Raw genomic sequence first — 21920 nt, 5'->3', positions numbered from 1 at the left:
TCATTTCTGGCACAAATATACTACTTCTGCCATACATTGCAACTGAACCGCTATTTCATCTTCTTGAAATCTGTACCAATCGTGGAACAGGAATCTTCTCCTTCTCCTTTTCCTTCTCCTTCTCCTTCTCCTTCTCCTTCTCCTTCTCCTTCTCCTTCTCCTTCTTCTTCTTCTTCTTCTTCTTCTCAACCATTGAGTCTCTCAACCAGTCCCGAGACTAAGGAACTTTTTATTTTTATTTTTTTTTATGTCTGTGTTATCCTCAATATCAAAGAAGAAAACGCCTCACTGCGCTTTATTTCAAGAAATTCAACGAAGAAGAAGATGACAATGGCGATGAACACGGCAATAATCGAAGGTAGACGATAATGATAACGATAACTTGATGATGATGGGAATATTCGAAGAGCGACGATGGCTGTAATCATGACAATTGGGATGACATGACGACGATAGGAAGATGGAAATAATCAAAGAGATGATAACTGCGACAACTTATAAGATGAGGCTGATGTAGGATGTAGGCTATGTTTAGTCAACAGTCCAAAGACTGATTGGAAACTCATAAGTGACATCATCATTCATAAGGCAACTAAAGATGGTAATAATCGAACAGTGACGATAATGATGATGACTTTCATGAAAATGATGATGACGATGCGAGTAATCGAACAGTGACGATAATGACGACTCACGAAACTGTTGACGGTGGGAATAATAATAATAGATTGGCGATAATGATTACGGCATGAGAATGATGATGAGACGTTGGAAATATTCGAAGAACGATGATGACGGTAATGATGTACGAGAGTGATATGGCGACGATGAGAAGATGAAAATAAATAATCGAACAGTAACGGTGATGATTAAGATGATATATAGATGATAAGTTACTGAAGAGAATAATCGAACAGTGACAATAATAACAATGACATTTATGAAAATGACGATAGGAATAATTGAATTGTGACTATGATGACTACGATGATTTATGAAGATGACAGTGAGAATAATCGGATATTGACAATGATGACTATGATTTTTCTGAACATGATAAGAATAATCTAACAGTGACAATGGTGACTACGATGACTTTTATGAAGATGATGACGATGATAAAGATGACCATTCTAAAGACGATGGGAATAATGTAAGAGTGACAGCGAAGATAACGATAACTTTTATGAAGGTGCTAATGAGATTATTCGAACAATGACTATGATGATAACGATGACTTTGTGATGATGATTATGATGATAGCAACAATGGGAATAATCGAAGAGTGATGGTAATGGTAACGATAAGTTTTTTGAAGATGACGATGGGAATTATCGAAGAGTAACGGTGATGATAACGATGACATTTATTAGGATAATAGTGGCAATGGAAATAATCGAAGAGTGACGGCAATGATAATGATTATTGTTACGAAGAGGACGATAGGATAGTCGAGTAACGGTGATGATAACTGTGACTTTTATGAAGATGATGGTGATGTGAATAATCGAAGAGTGACGAAAATAGTAACGGGAACTTATATGAAAGTAATGCCTATGGGAATAATCCAACAGTGACAATGACGACTACGATGATTTTTATGAAGATGTTGACGATGGGTATAATTGAACATTGATGATAGCGGTGAGTTATGAGGATAATGGTGACGATGAATATAATACAAGAGTGACAGTGATGATAAGATGACTTTTATTAAGACGATGACCATGAGACTATTCGAATAGGGTCGATGATAACGATAACTTTTATGGGGGTGTTGAATAATCGAAGAGTGACGATAATGATAATGATGACTTTTATGAGGATGTTGATGACAATGGAATAATCCAAGAGTGACGGTAATGATATCGATGACTTTTATGAAGATGATGACCATGGAAATAATCGAAGAGTAACGGTGGCGACGGCGAGAATATTGAGCAGTGACGAAACAGTAACGTGGACTTTCATGAATATAACGGTGGTGGGAATAATAGAATAGACTATTACGTTGATGTTTACGACAACTTTAATGATAATGGTGACGATGTGAATAACAGAACAGTAACAACAATGGTAACGTAGACTTATGAACATAAAGGCGATTGGAATAATGGAACATAGCGATGATAACTACGTTGACTTTTATGAAGATGATGACAATGGGAATAATGGAAGAGTGACAAAAATAGTAACGTAGACTTTCATGAAGATAATGGCGATGGGAATAATCTATCATAGCGATGGTAACTAAGGTGATTTTTTTGTGAAGAAGATGACAATGGGAAGAGTGGAACAATGACAAAAATAGTAACGTAGACTTTTATGAAGATAATGGCGTTGGGAATAATCGAACATAGCGATGATGACTAGATGACCTTATGAAGATAATGGGAATAATGTAACAGGGACAAAAATAGTAACGTGGACTTTTATCAATATAATAGCAATGGGAATAATCGAATATAGCGATGACGACGACTTTTTTTTTTAAGATAACAATGGAAATAGGAAATAGTGACAAAAATGGTAACGTGAACTTTTGTGAAGATAATGGCAATGCGAATAATCGAACATAGCGATGATGACTACGATTACTTCTATGAAGATGAAGACAATGGGAATAATTGAACATAGAGATGATGGCTACGATGACTTTTATGAAGATGATAATGGGAATAATGGGAGAGTGACAAAAGTAGTAACGTGGACTTTAATGAAGATACTGGAAATGGGAATAATGGAACATAGCAATGGTGACTACGATGACTTTTCTAAGATGATAACAATGGAATAACCGAACTTTGACAAAAATGGTAACGTGGACTTTCAAGAAGATAATTGCGATGGGAATAATAGAACATAACGATAACTACGATGACTTTTATGAAGATGGTGACGATGGGAATAATCTAACAGTGACGAAAATAGTAACGTGGACTTCAATGAAGATAATGGCAATGAGAAAAATCGAACATGACAATGGTGACTACGATGATCTTTATGAAGATGATGGCGGTGAGAATAATCGCACAGTACCTAGTGATAACGATGACTTTAGGGGAGTATGATTTTTTAATGAATTATGGTGACACGGTATCAGTTGCGCGATTATTTAACGTAAGTAGAATTAGTGATAGTAAAGTGGTGGCGAGATGTCCGAAGTTCTACATAGGATTCTATCCGACATTCTTACAATCGGAAATAAATTCGAAAAAAAGAAGTAAATCTGAGCACGAGACAAGCTCGCTAGATTCCTCGAGTTATGCCGTTCGCCCAGAATAATGATGATGATTGTGACAAATAATGACGATAATGATGACTTATTAGATTGAAGATGACTCTAACTATGACTATGTTCATTGTTTATAACGATGAAAATGATGAAAACAACTATGGACAAAATGGTGATGGCAATAATTTGGCTACAATGATGGTAAAAATAACGACGAATAATAATAATGAAATAACAGCGATGATGAAATGAAAAAATGATGATTGGTAGTAATATTAGTGGCGATGACAACGATAAGAATTATGACAAATTACTGTGACAATAATGGGATGATAACCCTAACAAGAGTGACAAATGGTAATGAGCATAATGGCGATGACAATTTTAACAATGATAATTACGACCGATAGTGGGACTAAAGGCAATGTCAAATTAAAATGATTCGACTAATAGTGAGTACCTATAGCTAATGGCGATAACGAAACTAATGGAGGCTAATAGTGAGTAGACCTATAATGCCAATGATTATTTAAAAATGACGACTGATAATGGGAATAACGGCAATGGCAAATTAAGCATATTGAAACTAATGGTGGGAATAGCCTAGAGGCGATGATAACGGCAAGAATATTGGGACTGCGAGTGGGAGTAATGACGATGATAGTGACAAGAATATTGAGATTGATAGTGGGAATAATGGCGATGATAACATCAAGAATATTGAGACTGATAGCGGGAATAACGACGATGATAATGGCAAGAATATTGAGACTGATAGTGGGAAAATGGCGATGATAACGACAATAATATTGAGACTGATAGTGGAAATAATGACGATAACGGCAAGAATATTGAGATTGATAGTGGGAATAATGGCGATGATAACGACAATAATATTGAGACTGATAGTGGGAATAATGGCGATGATAACGGCAAGAATATTGAGACTGATAGTGGGAATAATGGCGATGATAAGGGCAAGAATATTGAGACTGATAGTGGGAATAATGTCGATGATAACGGCGAGAATATTGAGATTGATAGTGGGAATAATGGCGATGATAACGACAATAATATTGAGACTGATAGTGGGAATAATGGCGATTATAACGGCAAGAATATTGAGACTGATAGTGGGAATAATGGTGATGATAATGGCAAGAATATTGAGACTGATAGTGGGAATAATGGTGATGATGACGGCAAGAATATTGAGACATAGTGGGAATAATGGCGATGATAAGGGAAAAAATATTGAGACTGATAGTGGGAATAATGGAGATGATAACGATAAGAATATTGAAACTGATAGTGGGAATAATGGCGATGATAACGACAAGAATATTGAGATTGATAGTGGGAATAATGGAGATGATAACGACAAGAATATTGAGATTGATAGTGGGATTAATGGAGATGATAACGACAAGGATATTGAGACTGATAGTGGGAATAAAGGAGATGATAACGACAAGAATATTGAAACTTAGTGGGAATAATGGAGATGATAAGACAAGAATACTGAGACTGATAGTGGGAATAATGGCGATGATAACGACAAGAATATTGAAACTGATAATTTGAATAATGACGATGACGACGATGACTAGGGTAAGAATATTGACGACTGATAGAATAATGGTGCGATGGTAAAAATAATAGGCCCTAAAGACTGAGATTATGATGATGACGGTAACAATGACCACTTAGCTAGTACTGAGAATAGGGACGATGTCAATGAGAACGATGACGCGTGATAGGCCTAGTGAGAATGATGACGATGACGAGGTAAGAATAACTATAATTGATTGTGAGAATAGTAACGATGATGACGAGCGATAGTAAGAATAATGGCAATGACGATGGTGAAAATAATGACGACTGATGGTGAGAATGATGACGCGAATGAGAACATGGCGATGACGAAGGTGAAAATAATGACTAATAATGAGAATAATGAGAATAATGACTTAAGAATAATGACTACTGATAATGAGAATGGTACTAATAAGTAAGCCTAACAAAATCACAACTGTCTTTTCCTCCGGTCTCTTACGTCTGAGGAGTCTGGCATTCAATTGTGGATGCATGGATGGAGCCTGAAGACAGATTTCTATAGTATACATTATTAAACAAGACCCAATGACTGAGAGGGCTGGTTCATCTACAAAACTTACACTTGTTTCTTGTAGAATTTCTTAGTTTACTTTGTGACCTGACCAAATACATCTAGTTCTAAGAAATACCACTCATGCTGCATTTAACGATTCGTCTTCTCTGCCTTGTAGATATACCGGTACTCGAAGTTCTGTAATATTTTTTCTTAAGTTAGGAAAAGCTGAACATTTAATTTAATATTCTTAATATTTGTTCAAACTTAATTTTCACTTTCTAAAACTGATTTCCAACTTGTCGCAAGTCTAGCGATTAGCGAGCTCAAATCATGCTCGGAGTTTGCAGTGGGGCGCGAGTTTGAATCCCGTTTGAACTGATTAGGCTGATATTAATATGATGTACCGAAGTACATATAATATTTCCGTGCAGGAATTCTGCGTTATCATATGATGAAGGATGGGTGGAGCGGAGAAAAATCCTGTCCTACACCGGGACTCGAACCCAGGTTTTCAGCTCTACGTGCTGACGCTTTATCCACTAAGCCACACCGGATTGAATCCTTTCAGATTAAGTTCCACCTCTCAGTTTCCCTTTGGTGGCCAACCCTCATGCACTGTGTCACAGATGTGTGACAGTGGCACAATGTCCAACACACTATGTGCAGAGGTGCACTCATTACGAGTGACTAAGTGGCCGGGATCCGAAGGAATGAGCCGTCTTGAATCACTAAGTAATTATTTACGCATATCACATTAATATGATGTACCAAATTACATAGATTTGCATGCAGGAATTCTGCGTCATCATATGATTAGGCTGAGTTTTCTGCGAGGTTTCTCCCAGCCGCGAGACGAAATGTCAGATAGTCTTATGAAAAATCCTGAGACTTCTTACCTTGCTATCAGCAATTCCATTGACTAAGATAACCGTGCAGTTGATACATCATTGTTAATATATAATCTACAAAAAAGGAAATAAATTTTCACTTTCATATTATGTACCGTATGCTAACTGGAAGACCCAGATGGATCTAATTAAACAGAATTTCTTGTTGTTGTTTAGTCAACTGTCCGAAGACAGATTTGAACATTATAAGTGACAGCAACAAGGCATCACTCGACACTCATGAGGCAACTAATCCAGGAAATAATGTGGTAGAGTGGCCAGTTCCTTTCCCCCCCTCCATTACATACATCACTGACTAGTAACTTATTACACTAATCAGCAGGCTTCGAGACTTCGGACCCGATAGAGCAGTTCAGTGGGAAATCCTCATAACGGCGTACTGAGTGTAGTGGTAAAGCGTACAGTGGGTGGGGGTACTGTAGAATGAATGACAACAAATACGAAAAGGAAAACGCTCTGGATTTGAAGGTTCTGATGAATAATTTGGTTTTCATACAAAACCCATTTTCAAACTGTGTCTGAAACTATTACACGGTTAGAAAAATCGAGCAAGAGATGCCGGAAGCTCTCAAATTAGTTGAGGAAATGACGCAGAGAATTAATGAGACACAAAGTACACAGGTTACTGAACGTGTAAAACAGAAGTGGAAATCAATTTTATGTAAAAATAACGGGTATGGAACATTGTGTATTACACAATATAAACACCAAATTAGTGGACATAGAGTCACCCGAGAATAAAGGACTGTCTCTTAGAGATTGCAATGATGTTAGGTTTTTTCGTTTTGCTCCTATAAAGTCATGCGACATAGAGCGTAAGTTTTCACAGTACAAACTGTGTTTGGTAGACAACTGAAAAAGATTTACGTTTGAGATACTGAAAATGTATCTTGTAGTACATTGCAATTCTGTACTGTAACTCCACTTCCTAAAGACGACCAATAGGATAAATGAAGAAATTAAAATTGCTACATGTTTATTTTCACCTTAACACCGTGTATAATTAAACACAAATGCTTATAAAAGACAGGAGAATAAATGCTTTTCACATTATTTTGACATTGTCATTGTGTAATGTATATTTACTTTCAGAATGTCCATATGTGTGCGTTTCCCCATACTACTGTACTCTATTCTAAATAGCAACGTTGTTACCTCAACACATCTCTACCTTTCACTACCTGCAGCGAGTCAACAACCTATAGTAGAAGCACAGTAAACTTATTGTATCGGGTCCAAAGTCTCGAAGCCTGCTAATCAGACATCAGATGTATACTAACAATAGCCTATGTTCTTCCTCCGACACATGCCTTCAAGTGAGATGTACTGCGTGATAATACAGATGTAGGGCTACATATCAACCAGTTCTGATATTCTATTATCTTGCATTTAGTGAGTTGTCATTTCAAAAGGAAATGTTTTAGATTTTGTGAAAGAAATGTCCTTATTGGCAACTTTCAAAATATTATGTAAGAGAAATAGACTATTACTACACGTTGTTTTCTGAACAGTCAGTCCAGAAGGCTTCAAGGTGCCAGCCCCTCCACCGGTCTATCCCTGATCAATAAATACAATAGGCTTAAAGTCTTAATCTGTCTTGGAGAAAACTCATCTTCTTTCAAGCAACGAATGTTGTTGACTGGGCTGATAACTTTCTTACAGTAGGCGGCGTCTCTCGATCTGTAGTCCCGCTCACACTACTGCTACCGAGTGAAGCGGGAGCGGCTGCCGTGCGTGGTTCGGAGCGATGTTTTCTGGCTCGGTAGTTCGGACCGCGGCGCGGCGGCGTTTCTGGGAGGGAGAGCGTTGAGCTGCTTAGGGGAAGTGCCGGGCGGCCGGTCGCTGGGGGGGAGGAGAGATCGCTGCATCGGAAGTCTGGGGAATGCTGCCTCAAAATGGCGACCGCCAACATGGCGTTGCGCCGTTAAACATCGGCACCGCCACAAATTGCAATGGCGCCTCGCACCACGTGCCTTGCGTACTCGATACGGCGTCATTCAATAAAGCATTTCTTATGTGGACTGCAAAAGCAGTAGAATTCCAAATACTCATGTCTCCGTGTGGGAGAATAATGTTATTAACTACAACTTTCATAAACCGACGTTTTCCTTGTACTAGACTATATATATTTAAGAGTAAAATAGTTGAACCAGTCGGCCTTGTATAAGATGCAGCTAGAACGCTCAGCTATGTAGCGGGGAAGTCCGGTCAAGGGATCGTATCTCGTCCAAGGCTGTAATCGTCAATGAAATTCCTGCGTTGTATTAAACGAAGGGAGACTCGGCGTCACGCTGACCTCATGCCTCGCGAGTCCTACTCTGTCCACTTAATATCAAATAGCAAAGACTCCATAATGAACTGAGTGTAGTCAAACTTTCAGACGAATATGGAGAACTCTCCATACTTACCAATGCCTAACTTGTTTATTATTTTTTAGCGTTTGCCTATCTCTGGCGAGCCACCGGCGTGGCTCAGTCGGTTAAGGCGCTTGCCTTCCGGTCTGAAGTTTCGCTACGGCGCGGGTTCGATCTCCGTTTGGGCTGATTACCTGGTTGTTTTTTCCGAGGTTTTCCCCAACCGTAAGGTGAATGCCAGGTAATCTATGGCGAATCCTCGGCCTTCTCTCGCCAAATACCATCTTGCTATCACCAATCTCATCGACGCTAAATAACCTAGTAGTTGATACAGCGTCGTTAAATAACCATCTAAAAATATCTCTGGCGAAAATTTCATGTATCATAACTAGGCTTCGAGACTTCGGACCCGATAGAACAGTTCAGTGGGAAATCCGCATAACGGCGTACTGAGTATAGTGGTAAACGTGCAGTGGGTGGGGGTACTGTAGAATGAATGACAAAAAATACGCAAAGGAAAACGCTCTGGATTTGAAGGTTCTGATGAATAATTTGGTTTTCATACAAACCTATTTTCAAACTGTGTCTGAAACTATTACACGGTTAGAAAAGTCAGAGCAAGAGATGCCGGAAGCCCTCAAATTAATTGAGGAAATGACACAGAGAATTAATGAGACACCAAGTACACCGGTTACTGAACGTGTAAAACAGAAGTGGAAATCAATTTTATGTAAAAATAACGGGTATGGAGCATTGTGTAATATAAACAGGAAATTAGTAGACATAGAGTCACCCGAGAATGAAGGACTGTCTCTTAGAGACTGCAATGATGTTAGGTTTTTTCGTTTTGCTCCTATAAAGTCATGCGACGTAGAGCGCATCTTTTCACAGTACAAACTGTGTTTGGTAGACAACTGAAAAAGATTTACGTTTGAGACACTGAAAATGTATCTTGTAGTACATTGTAATTAGGTACTGTAACTTCATTTCCTAAAGACGACCAATAGGATAAATGAAGAAATTAAAATTGCTACATGTTTATTTCCACCATTAACACTGTGTATAATTAAACACAAATGCTTATAAAAGACAGGAGAATAAATGCTTTTCACATTCTTTTGACATTGTCATTGTGTAATGTATATTTACTTTCAGAATATCCATGTGTGTGCATTTCCCCATACTACCTTACTCTATTCTAAATAGCAACGTTGTTACCTCAACACATCTCTACGTTTCACTACCTGCAGCGAGTCAACAACCTATAGGCCTAGTACAAGCACAGTAAACTTATTGTATCGAGTCCAAAGTCTCGAAGCCTGATCATAACTTAAAAGCGTGCAAAAATCAAGAATTAGGATTAGCCTATTTATTATCACTATTACTGCTATCATAATCTGTCTCGAGGAATTGAGCTTTCCGTCCCCATTTGAATTGTGAACAAATGGGTCTACTTCATTTATTCGCTAATAGCGGAACTGTCTGGCAATGCGGTAAACATGACGTTAGATCACCGCTCAAGAAAGAAATATAATAAATCAAAGCAAGAATACACGCCCAGTTCCTATGAGAGGAACGAAATATCCACTTCCCTGCAGGGAATCGAACATGCGTACGCTAGATTTGTAGTATGACATGCTATCTCCTGAGTCATAATGAAGGATAAGATTCATTAATAGGAATGTATCAAATAAATAGAAAATAAATAAAACAACCCAACTAGGTAAATAAGAATGAATGAATGAATGAATGAATGAATGAATGAATAGATGAGTGAGTGAATGAATGGCCAATCCCTAGCAAGGCCCAATTATTATTCTGGAGGACTAGTCATTCAACCTAGTGGAGTTAGTTGATAGTTTCTCGTCAGACGGCTCAAGGTTATTGTAGCTACTTCTCTGAAAGATTTCATGGCATTTATGAGAAACAAAACGATGGCACTGATTCCACGTATGGTAAAAGTCTCGTTCCATTATTGCTGCACTATTTCCCTGCCACCATCTAAGAGCATGCAAATATCCTTTGTAATTTAAAGCAGTTCCACATAATATAATCAATTAAAATCAATGAGTTATTCTGTTTTTCAAGATCACCACAATAGCCACTACATAAATCCTCAATAGGATTTAAGAAATATATTTTCTTCTTTATCGATTTCTCGTTTGGTTGGTCTGTTGAACGATTTGTCCTTTGATTGGCTGCATTATTTGTTATCCGACTGATTGATTGATTTGATTGAATTCACGAGGGCTGGATCCGGAATGGATTCTTGACTTGGGCCGTTTTAAGTCCATTATACGCCCTATATGCGATGACTGAATCCAACGGATGACCCGAATGGCATTCATGAATTCGACGCTGACAGGCGGGATATCCTTCCTGTGTCCTGCAGCTAAGATCCCATATCTACTGACGCGCCCGAATCGAGTAAGACCTTAGAACCTAGATCAGCATCGGAAACCAGGGCTGACCCCAGATATCACCCCAGCCTATTCTTACTGTTACAGATGATCGATGAAATTAAAGTGACGTGTGTTGGTGGAATGAAAGAGGGAAACGGAAGTACCTCGAGAAAAATCCTCTGCAACGTCTGTTTTGTATACTAGAAATTCCACTCAGGTCTGAACGGGTATCGAACCCGCCGCCAGCATGGAAGGTCAGTGCGCTAGCACTGCAGCAACAGACGCGTTGTCATCATTTTTTTTATCGGTTCATGATTTCGTAGCTACCGGTTGATTGGTAGAGTGGTTGTCGATTAGTCGACTTCCTGTTGGTTGGATATTTGGTTGATTCGTTTATAGCTAAAATCTCCGAATATGATCGGCTAAGATATTTCTGGAATAGGTTACTAAGGATTTCAGTTCTGAGAATTTAACACATGAACTGCGGAATGCATTATCTGGAATGAAAAGATGATAAAAGACAAGGACGACAATCAGAGTTCGATTCTAACTTTGGAGAGAATCGGGTGGTAAATTTTACTTACGACCCGAGACCTTCGACTTCAATTTCTTTCCGAACGAAGGCTTGCTATATTAAGCATTAGCGATCGTTTCGGCCTCAAGAAAGCATTCTTAAAATTGCCAAGTCTTAGATTGGACGACTGCTAACACACAAGATCACACCGGCAACATAGGCGGTGAACACAGATTAATTAACATAGAATAACTATTCTCCATAAATCGTAATGGAGAAGCTGGAGTAAGTGGTAGGCCTATCTGTTCAAGGAAATTATGAAACCCATCTCCAGGATGACAAAGAGAAAGTCCTCAACGGCCATTGAGCAGAAGGGTATCTTTACTATGTAGTGAGAAAATCCACTAGAAAACTGTGATGAAGCCTAAAGGTGGCAGCCCCACAAATCAATCTAATCCTGCGAAATTCTAGTAACTTATACAGAGTACACAACTACTGATGTTCTCAAGAAAGTAGTCTATTAATAAAATCTTACGGTCTTACTAATAAAAACTCTATATACAGACGTTTAACTGTCTTATACTTATACAATGAGTAGCTCGTTTATAAGTCGTGTAAATTCCTTACTAATATTCACTACATATGTCGTGTATAACAGTATAACTGTTACACAGCTACGTCATAGTTTCGTCATTACTTCGTTACGAAAGGTAATAGAATATCTGAGGTTCTCTACTGCATCCGGTAGAGCGCTCTAGTGTGGCGTGTTAAATATTGATAGTATAACTGGCTCTAATCGATTACCACACTACAATTTGGTCAAAGAGTACAAGCTACAGCAATATTATTCTAATAATTCTATGATCTTTGGTTTGATCTTCTGTGGTTACAAGGTAAACATCATCATAAAATGACAGTCGATACGAACAGCTGTTAGAGGGGCTGCCATTTTTTCCCTATATACAACGCTTAAACAAGAGGTTTCGTGTATATAACTACTGCAAAGCAATTCCTATTGTATAGTTACAGCCTGTTTATACGTCCATAGCTTATTCACGGTTTATTAGTAACGTTTTCTGTCTCAACTCTGCATAAGTCTCGTATAAAAACTATACATGGTTTATTAGTAAGACTGTTAAGCTATATTTAATTCATCATCATCATCATCATCATCATCATCCACTTGACCGATTAGGCTTCATTGGCCTGTTACGGCTTCGAAGGGATCTGCCGAAAGTTTTCTTGGGAGTCCAATTTTTCTTATCCCTATAGGTAACTTATACAGAGTGTTTAAAAAAAGTATCCAGTATTTTAGGAGGTGCTAATATGCATCATAACAAGAAAATAATGTCTAATAAACATGAGTTCTACAACACACACTTTCTGAGATCTGAACACTTGTTCATAGAAGGTGCTCAATGTGACGTGCATTCATGGCAATGCATTCCTCTGCCCTTCGGCATAAGGAATCACGCACTCTTTGAAATTTACCATAACCAAAAGTCTAGGGGATTTAGGTTTGGGAAACGAGCAGGCCAAGGTGTGGGGCCTCCCCGATCAATCCAGAGGTCCTGAATTGTCAGAGTCAGGTGTTTACCCACATTACGGAGAAAATGTGCTGCTGTGCCATCGTGCATGAACCACATCTGCAGTCTTTGCTGACATGGCACATACTCCAGCAAGATAGGTAATACGTTTATAAGAAAGTCCTGATAACGAGCCCCAGTTAATCCTGTGGTAGCACGTATGACCCTATTAATCTATCACCAAGAACGCCTGCCCATACGTTGATTGAGAATCGGTGCTGATAATTGTTTCTTCAACTGTATGGGGATTTTCATCAGCTCACACATGCCAATTACAAAAATTCACAACACCATCTCTGCTGAACCCCGTTCGTATCCACAACCAAACTTTTGTTGTCGGTATTCCGTGCGACGTATCAGTATTCCATGCCAGGGGTGTCAACTACGATATGATTATCTGGTAGTCTGTTGTATTGTAAGGCAGAAAAATGCATTGCCATAAAAATGGAAGTCACCTCCTATGAACAAGTGTTCAGATCTCAGAAAGTATGTGTTGCAGGACCCATGTTTATTAGACATTATTTTCTTGTTTTGATGCATACTACACCTCCTAAAATATTGGACACTCTGTATAATACAATAACTTGTGTGCCAGTCTTTGAGGTTCCATTCTTGTGACGTAGTCCTCCCAGCTATATTTAATTAATGATTTTTATTCAATGTAGGCTATCTTTTACTATTACAGCGACTAAACTGAGATTATGACAAGACGATAAGAAACAATGGAGAATGATGGAATATAGCAGAAGTTTCTTGAGCGATTCATTGAACTACAGAGATTTTATACATTGGAATTCAAGGGACGGGGTTGTTTACATAGGCATATGACACCGTCCCCTCCAGCTTTACTTCCCACCCGAAGAAAGCCACTATAAGGATTTTACCGTCCTTTAAATTTCATAAACCTCATCTAGGTTCAAACCTACGATCCATGGATCAACGATCAGCGTGGCAATCGCAATACCATCGACGATAACATATTAAAATGAGTAAGTCTATTTATTGTAAGACAAGCTGCAGTAATCTAAGAAAACTGTGTTTTTATTTGGTTATTTTACGACGATACGTCATTTTATACGAGTATAGCCTATTACTCATTTAGTGTCGACTGAATTGGTAATAGTGAGATGGCCATGAGAACTCACCTGATACTAGCATTACTTACTTACTGGCTTTTAAGGAACCCGGAGGTTCATTGCCGCCCTCACATAAGCCCGCCATTGGTACCTATCCTGAGCAAGATTAATCCAGTCTCTACCATCATATCCCACCTCCCTCAAATCCATTTTAATATTATCTTCCCACCTACGTCTCGGCCTCCCCAAAGATCTTTTCCCCTCCGGCCTCCCAACTAACACTCTATATGCATTTCTGGATTCGCCCATACGTGCTACATGTTCTGCCCATCGCAAACGTCTGGATTTTATGTTCCTAATTATGTCAGGTGAAGAATACAATGCGTGCAGCTCTGCGTTGTGTAACTTTCTCCATTCTCCTGTAACTTCATCCCTCTTAGTCCCAAATATTTTCCTAAGAACCTTATTCTCAAACACCCTTAATCTCTGTTCCTCTCTCAAAGTGAGAGTCCAAGTTTCACAACCACACAGAAGAACCGGTAATATAACTGTTTTATAAATTCTAACTTTCAGATTTTTTGACAGAAGATTAGATGACAAAAGCTTCTCAACCGAATAATAACACGCATTACTAGCATTACAGCTGGGGAAACCTCCGGAAAAACCTAATAAAGTAACAAGTCCACTCGGGAATCGAACTCTCGACCGAGTACAGGTCCGGATCAGCAGGCAAACAGGCCTGCCGCCTGAGTTACGCTGGTGGTTAAAAAAAAGATGTTCCAAAGTCTCATTCTAGGAATGTCGGATTCGAACTGTGTCCCCGGCGGGCGTGTGATGGCAGATGTGTCTGAACCCTCCGAAGGTTCAAATCCGTTAAGTAGTAACTGTTACATTTTGGAACTTCGTAACAAAATATTCATTGGATTCGTCTGCACTATACCTGCATCGTTATTTGGATTATAGAGCGTTCAGCTTCACAAATTGGTTACATTAAATTAAACTCCGCACTGAACATTGTGCCTCTTAATTTGCTGAAATTCGCGTCGTGTAATGGATACGCTATTTCTTTTTGTCTTCCTTCTGGAAGAAATGCGGCCCGGAGGTTCATTTGCTATTACGTATGTAAACAGACCGTTTTCTTTATGTAGTTAAGAGCCCTCTTCATTGCAAGGAGACTGTAATGTTTGGAACCAAAAAAAAAAAAAACGGAATATAACTAGACTTTTTTTACTGTTAGCTACAAACAAGACAGGTGCCACGGGTCAGTTCGCCCCCTCCTTTTATGAAATAAACTCATAGAAGTTAGAAAGTCATAATACTGTAAATATTATAACGGTATGTCAAGATGCAACATGCATCTCTGTAATGGACCTACTTCCTCAACCACTGTCATTATAATAGACACTACATTTCTCTCCATATTCTGTACGAGGTAAAAATAAAATAACAGAACCCCGCATAACATAAGACTGTTATTTCTGCTTATGCGTTGGGTCCATCATCGGTGTAATTATTTAATAATTTTTATCCTCCGAGCAGAAAACGCCATATAGGCCTACTATCGTTCAAAAGCCTGCGGTGACTAGGCAATTCGAGTTCGAGTCCCGGTAAGACACGGAATTTTTCATCAAAAGATCCATAAGCTTAGTGACACTTGTGTTATGCAAGGTCGCAGTTGGGGATTTTCTAGGGATTCCCCCATTTCCCATATTAATCAACATAATTTCGTTCCATCTCATCCATGACATTCCCCAATCGTCGGCTGATAAGCGCAAAAGGGACCGGTCTAAACACGTGCAAGTTGCCTGCTCTAAACCCGGATACTCGGAAAACCTTAGCGTAGTCTGCTGATAGAGTATGACTAGGCTTCGTATTCCAGCTACCTAAAGACTGAAGTTAAAGACACATTGGGTATATAGTACGCCGAACACAGGTAATGCAGCGGATAAGGATATAAACAAACAGGTCGTCGCTGCGTGTTCGTGGAGTACAGTCAACTCCCGACATTCTGAAGCTATACTAGTAAACACATGCTTGAGCCGTGATGTTCATTTTCGTCGTGATCTTTGCAGTGAATAATAACGTGCATTCATAAGTTACGGAACTTGAACATATGCGGATGTCACTTGAAATGATTTTATATTGCAAGAAATTCTTTCAATAGCATATGACGTTATCGGTGCATGATGTAGTACATGATATTCCTATTGTCTGATATTTTTTCGTGTTTCATTAGGATACTGCATGTTGCTTATCACTGAAACCTCATTAATTTTCTATATACTTCTCTAGAAATTCTCTAAAGTTCTAAACTGTAGATTATTTAATTTATTAATTGAAATGTTGGCCCTGAACAGTAGGCCTATAGTAGGCTACACAAATCCATGCTAAACGTAGAGTTAATATCTTCATAATTTTCAGATTTTGATGGTACTGACTCTTTTGGATTATGTTCAACACACTTTCTTTGCCTTTTGGTATTTAAGGCCTTTCAGTGAAATCTTTTTGTCACTTTTACGTTTATTTTACATAATTTTTATGTAATGTTATCGATATTGATAGTGAAAATATTAGTTCAAATATCCTCAACTATGCCCTGCAATATTACACGCTTGAGCGTCTTACCTAAGGTATTTTCCCTCTCCAATGAACCTTCAATCAGCCACAAAGATGTAGTTATTTAAATAATACGACTAGTAAGGGCAGTGATCGTTAAGATTACTCACTATGACTGTGTCTCGGTTTTGACTTTCTAGATCTAGAAGAAGAGCGCAGAAGATGCGTAACTATTTTGTGTACGAACGTACCTGTACCTGCACTGTGACGTCACATATACTTCGAATCAAGCAACATCATTCCAGTTTATAAGTAGCTGGAATACGGAGCCTAGTAATGACTTAGCTGGAAATTAGCACAAGAAATCGGTAACATTAGTAGTGCTGGACGTAACCCCTTCCTCCAACAACAAAATGTCATTATTTTTAATGTGACTTTTCGATAAACCGAACAAACAATGAGGTAACATAGGCCCGTTATGATATATGGAGCCACATGTAGTATACACCTTATTATAGGAGCATTGCTTTCATCAACCTATAAAACACGATTTGAATGACGTTTGAAACACATTTCATATGATAATAAGATAAAATGTGATTGTAAGTCAAACCATCATCCGGCCGGAATATTGTAAAATAGGACAGCCTTGTTGGAAACGAGATATATGTTCGTTCAAAATTATTGAATCACATCTAAAGATTCAGGGTGCTATTCATAGACATTTCGCTAGCCCGGGCTACGAGCGTGCTAAACAGGATTCATATCATATCATATCATATCATATCATATCATATCATATCATATCATATCATATCATATCATATCATATATCATATCGCTGACACTGGTTTATGAATACGAAAAACGTTATTTCGCTGATCACCGAAAGCCCGCGCTAAAAATGTCTATGAATACGGCCCTCAGGCATCAGCGCCTGATTAAGCTGATTCCCAACAATAAGTTACTTAGCCTACACCACACTAACAGCGAAAATTGAAAACTTGAACATAAGTATCATAATTTACGACGCTTTATAAACTGCTGTTATCTAGCGTCTGAGAGATATGAAGGTGATAATGCCAGCGATATGAGTCCAGGGTTCAGAGCCGAAATTACCCAACATTTGATCTTAATGGGTTGAGGGAAAAGCCCGGATAAAATCTCAACAAGGTAACTTGTCCCAACCAGGATCTAAACTCAAGCCCGCTCGTTTCATGGGTCTCATAGAAGAGAAACATACTTACTTATGGCTTTAAAGAAACCCGGAAGTTCCTTGCCGCCCTCACATAAGCCCACCATCGGTCCCTATCCTGAGCAAGATTAATCCAGTTTCTACCATCATATCTCACCTCCCTCAAATCCATTTCAATATTATCCTCCCACCTACATCTCGGCCTCCCCAAAGGTCTTATTCTCTCCGGCCTCCCAACTAACACTCTATATGCATTTCTGGATTCGCCCATACGTGCTACATGTCCTACCCACCTCAAACGTCTGGATTTAATATTCCTAATTATGTCAGGTGAAGAATAAAATGCATGCTGTTCTGCGTTGTGTAACTTTCTCCATTCTCCTGTAACTTCATCCCTCTTAGCTCCAAATATTTTCCTGAACACCTTATTCTCAAACACCCTTAACCTCTGCTCCTCTCTCAAAGTGAGATTACAAGAGAAACAAGTAAAGATAATATTATAAACATTCCATTGTGAAACTTATTTGCAAGGCATAATCAATTCTATTGTTTTTAATTGCTACCATTATCGATTGTGTATCATTGCTGAGGCGGTAAGTTTTGTTTGCATTCTCTGTCATGGAGTTTGGGCTCTAATAAATTGTAACAATGCAATCAGGGTTAAAGTTCTGCTGTATTCCTTGTGCAGAGAACACGTCATAAAATACGCTGATACCTAAATCTTATTCTAAGATTCATTTCTATTCTTCATCTTTCATTACCGCGTCACTCCTTTCCTGTAATTGGCCGAATTAGTGTCCACTTTGATGTAAACTGAGAGATGAAATCTCGGAGCTACCATCAAATTTTACATCATTGCGGTTGCGCCTATGTAAAAATATTGGCATTCAAGGTTTGTTTTCCATCTTCCATGTTCGTTTTACATACGTTTACTATATGGTAGAGGATTCGTGAACGTTCTCCTTATGAATCGCAGGGTTGATATCTTAAGAAGATATGGTGTAATTGTCTTTTATATTTCCATGATGCGTATTTTCAGTCTTCTATGTCGTCTCTTGTACTTTATACTTTGTTTCGTGATTTTTATGACAAGCTTCTGTAGCCTAATCTCTCAACACGCCCTCTATATCCATCTATCTATTCAAGTGAGTTGTTGCGTCACAGATACTTTCCTTGAAAGAGAAAAAAAACTGGTTACTAATTTTGCTTGGAGTAGGCTAAGTAGACTACACATGTCCAGGGACGAATTTCTTCCATGTACGATAAATATGCGACAAAGTAGGATGATTATGTCTCGTGACCAGAATATTGTATGAAATGGAAACATAAAAATTGGAGATTTATCCTTCGAAGAGGTGGAAAAATTCATATATCTTGGAGCAACAGTAACAAATATAAATGACACTCGGAAGGAAATTAAACGCAGAATAAATATGGGAAATGCCTATTATTATTTGGTTGAGAAGCTTTTGTCACCCAGTCTGCTGTAAAAAAATCTGAAAGTTGGAATTTATAAAACAGTTATATTACCGATTGTTCTGTATGGTTGTGAAACTTCGACTCTCACTTTGAGAGAATAAGGTGCTTATGAAAGTATTTGAGGCTAAGAGGGATGAAGTTACAGGAGAATGGAGAAAGTTACACAACGTAGAACTGCACGCATTGTACTCTTCACCTGACATAATTAGGAACATTAAATCCACACGTTTGAGATGGGCAGGGCATGTAGCACGTATGGGCGAATCCAGAAATGCATATAGAGTGTTACTTTGGAGACCAGAGAGAAAAAAGACTTTTGGGGAGGCCGAGACGTAGATGGGAGGATAATATTAAAATGTATTTGAGGAAAGTAGGATATGATGATAGAGACTGGAATAATCTTGCACAGGATAGGGAGAGACGGCGGGCTTATGTGAGGGCGGCAATGAACCTGCGGATTCCTTAAAAGCCATTTGTAAGTAAGTTACTAAATAAGTCAGTACGATAAACATGCGACAGAGAATTCATAGATTTGTTTCTTACCCGTAGGAGGCCAATTTATGAACTTTCACGGCCCTTAAAATTCCATCGCATTCTTAATCATCTTTTTTTTTTGTGAGGGGGATATTTTACGAAGCTTTGTGAACTGCTGTGGTTATCTAGCGTCTGAATGATATGAAGGTGATAATGCCCTCGAAATGAGTTCAGGGTCCATCGCCGAAAGTTACCAAGCATTTTCTCTTAATGGGTTGAGTGAAAACCTCGGAAAAACCTCAACCAGTTAACTTTTCCCTGCTAGTATTTGAATCCGGGCCCTCTCGTTTCACTGTCAAACACGCTAACCGTTAGCGGTGGACAATCAAGATGTTGATATACATACTGTCATTGAATTAGATAAAAAATTGTCGCGAATTTTGCCACGTGCGATGTGTATTTGACAGAATGCGCAGTCCGAAGGAGGCCACTCTATGAACTTTCGACATCCTTAAAAGATTTGGCCGAGTAGGAACTGCGAACTGGACATCGAAGTAAATACTATCGCGTATTACATCATCTTTCTGAAGAAAGTTCTTAGAAGAACATTTCTCACGAGGAGTCCAAACCACTAATGTGGTGAAAGAGCCCAGATTGAACTTCGTCTAAAAGTTTTCAAAAGCTGTACACGTCATTAAATAGTCGTGTACCATGTCATTTGGCTGACCACATGAGACACGATGGTGTACTATACGTTCGCTGATTACATTAATTTGTGTTAGGATAGTATTTTTTGTTGATATTCAGGTTGAATGACTGAGGAAGACCACTATTAATTCTAGTCAAGTACCCTGTCTTCGGATCAGTCGAGGAAATTAGCCTTGCTGTCTAATTAGCAAATGATTAATAAGACTGTTAGACTTATTAACACAGGTCGATGCATGGCATCGTATACTTGCCGTTTAAGTGTTTTCTTATGTAAATTTGATTACTGCAGGGTTTCTCAAGCTATGGGGCTCAAACTCCTGAGGAGGTGTATCAACGTCCTTCAAAAAGTTGGATCTCTCTATCGTCGTGTTAAGTCGTAGCGTTGCTGGTTACGATCCCAAAAGAATCTGCTTCGTTTCCCGGCAGGTAAGGTAAAGGCCGGTCCACTATAAACCGGGGACGAGAACCAGAACGATAACGGGAAGCGGAGGACGTGAAAGTGAAGATTTTTTATTCACATAAACCGAGAACGGAAACAGCTGTGCATATCGATATGTATGTTAATAATGATATGTAAAGTCGATATTACGCATTGTGATGTTGTTTGTGTATAACTGAGCAATGGCGTTCTCTCATGAATACAAGCCAGCCAACACGAACACAGGTTAACCAACTTCAAAATTTATGGCACGGAATATTTACGAATTCAATTCTGGTGGTAGTCTGGTCACATATATACGTAGCATATATTGAAAGCGATTCTACTGAATTTCTGGGTTGGTCACATGCAATGGATGAAGAAATTATTATTTGATACAACATATACGACGACCAAATAGCTTTTTGATGACAAGAGAATGAATTTAGTTAGTAGACTGTGATCGGAAACAAGAGTTAACGGCAAAGTTAAAAGTTCGCCAACCCTGATGTTCTGGTAAGTTTCCCATTAATTGTGAATGCTCACATATAAATTTATATATTTTAACAATTTTTCCGTTCTCGTTCTCGTTTCCATTCCCGGTTTAGTGTGGATCATCCTTTAGTGACTATTTACTTCCCGCATTGACTGGGTGTGTACTTTGTCTTATGTTGTATTAAGCAGTGGCGTTGCGCCATGTTGACAGCATGGGCAAGGGGTCCTGTTGCTTGCGAGTGTTTAAATGCTGGTCTTTAATCTTTAATGAGACGATATGAAAATAAATTCCCAAATCTTGATAGTAATTCTATCATTTTCCACTCTGGTTCACGTGGACTACAAATCTTGTGTATCCGCGTGAGGATAGGATACTTATTAAATTTACACATCCAGGATGGCTTATG

Source organism: Periplaneta americana, chromosome 9, assembly GCF_040183065.1.
Source record: "Periplaneta americana isolate PAMFEO1 chromosome 9, P.americana_PAMFEO1_priV1, whole genome shotgun sequence".
Taxonomy (NCBI): Eukaryota; Metazoa; Arthropoda; class Insecta; order Blattodea; family Blattidae; genus Periplaneta; species Periplaneta americana.
Note: the sequence above shows the minus strand (reverse complement) of the source record.